This window comes from Blennius ocellaris (genome assembly GCF_963422515.1).
Source record: "Blennius ocellaris genome assembly, chromosome: 17".
NCBI classification, from domain to species: domain Eukaryota; kingdom Metazoa; phylum Chordata; class Actinopteri; order Blenniiformes; family Blenniidae; genus Blennius; species Blennius ocellaris.
The window spans coordinates 20,439,314-20,441,777 of NC_137666.1; positions in this window are offsets into that span (position 1 = coordinate 20,439,314).

The following is a 2,464-nucleotide window of genomic DNA, read 5'->3' on the forward strand; positions in this document are numbered from 1 at the left end:
ATCGTGAATCATTCTGTGTTCATTTCCGTTTGAGTTTGTTGGTTTTTGTTTTGTTTCATAAGAGCATATTTACAGAATTAATTGTGCTCGTAGTTATTATTATTATTATTATACATTATTTATTTTTTAATTAAATTTTTTTAATTTTTGCTATCGAAAGAGATATAAACAAAACAACTAATTCATTTAAATCAAGGAACCCCCCCCCTTTAAAAAAACAATAAGAACTGATCTAAAAAGTCAGATTAACAATTTTAAAATGTAAAAAGTGTGTGTATGCACAGGGATACATATTTTATTAAGCTTTTTGCATGTTTGTAGTAGAAAAAGGGAGCGTAATAATAATAATGATGATAATAATACAAATATAAATAACAAGATTATTTGCTATAATAGGGGAAGTATTCTTTAAAAAACACTAGATTTTTGTTTTTCTTCGTGTTTTTCCATCCTATAATTTTGTGAGAGTCAGTGAGTGAGAGAGTGAGTGACCCTCGTTTTCACTTTTCAACCTCAAAACCATAAAAATTGTTCAGGTTTTCTTCCAAATTGGTATTTTTCTGTTGAATTCAACCTAAACGTGACGACAGTCTGTTAAATGTTTAAATGTTCCTCCATCTTGTTTGCATCCCTCATCCCATCCCAGCAGACATTCCCACCCGGCAGGGCTGGAGGGTTTCAGGACTCCGTCCGGAGACACACACGACTTTCTGAAGGATGGTTGACATTTTGTAAATAATTGAAACAAGGTTTTCTGCTGGAATTTTGGAGTTGAAACGTGAATCAGGTGAAACAGTCAGCAGGTTCCAGTGGGACGCAGGGTCAGGAGTACTTCAGGAGTACTTCAGTATGAAGAAGAACTACCTACTATAGAGCTGCAGGTGTGGAAAGTTCGCGGCCAGAAAGTGTATTTTGGTGAGGTTTAATGTTTGTATGACTTTTGTAAATAAACCACAAAGCTATTCGGTACAGATACGATATTATAGTGGATATTTTTGAAGTCAGTCCTTCTTTCACAGGCTTTAATGTGCAAATTGTAGCAGTGCCTCTCGTTTGATCTAAAAAATAAAATAAAAAAAAGTTACATTACGAACATGTGCAAAAGTAAAAGACGCACTATTTAATCCTCTTTGATGAAGTTTATTAAAAAAATTAATAAATGGAGACATCCTTTATTTTAGAAAGTGTCAATCCTGCAGTGCAGTTTTAGATGTTAATGCTGAAGCTCCGCTGCTCTCCAACTGCTTTTATTCATGACCAAACCCATCTGGCTGTGAGGAAACACACACGATTGTTGCACTTTATTTTAATATGATAAAATAATACTCGTGTGTCAGGGCCACAACAAGAGTACCACATTACCCAGCATTTAATGTGCAAAAACAATAATCCCACTAAATAATGCAATCTGTTGTTCAAGAATCCTGTTTTGTGTGAAAATGGCTCAATGGCTAAAGATTAAAAACTGGAAACATGAGGTCAAAAACATCTAATGAAAGGTCCGGGACATGTTGCAGAAAAGTCTTGATTGATGTCAAACACCAGAAGTGGAGTCTTTAAGGCCCCGGGGCGGTTTCTTCTCTGGGCTCAGCTGTTTTAATGGAAATAAGTTGTGTACATCAACAATCAGAGGCTGCTGGATGATTAAAACTAGAACACTGACTGTGACTAATACCACTGCAGGGCCGCCATGTTTGTTTACAACTGCATGAGCAGGAGGGAGAGAGATGAGCATGTGCTCTGCAGCGTCCATCAGTCTCTGTAGGCGGGAATAACGGCCGTGAAAGAAAGTGTCCACCTCGGAGCCGGGATGAAAACTTCCAGTGGATACAGTGGATCTGAACACTGGCGCCCCTGCACACTCCCGTTTTGAAGCTGTAACAACAACAAGAACATTCAACAGGACATTTCACACTCCGATAAGAAGCTGCCTAACCCACAGGCCACGCCCCCTCGCAACAGGCCACGCCCCCTCCCAGCAGCCAGCGTCTGTGAAGCGGCGTTTTAACTGCACAGTTTATTTCTCGCTTCCCATGTTTTCAGAAACGCATTTCTCTGAACTGCTTCAGTAATAAAAGAGAGAGTTTGTGTCCGAGCCGCCATGTTGGTCTGGTTTTAACTGCAGGAGCTGAGTGATGCGTTCAGGTGCATCACGTAAGCCTGCGCTCCAACATTTTACGAGCTGTGGCGCTCATGCAGTAGCAGTTAAATATGATTAAAATACGACTGATAGTCATTAGCGAACAGCACACGTCAGTGCTAAAGCTTCAGCAATTTCCAGAAGAAGCTAGACGAAGGAAATTGTTATTTTGTTCGGCAAGACCCCGCACTGCCCAACTTTTGTCTTGTTCTTATGAATTGGCCTTAAACGAATCCCCCCAAAAGTGAAGAAAGTGTTGCGGATACACTCGTATTGGTTGTCGTGTAAACGAGGCCTTAGACACGTAAACTGACCGGGACTCAA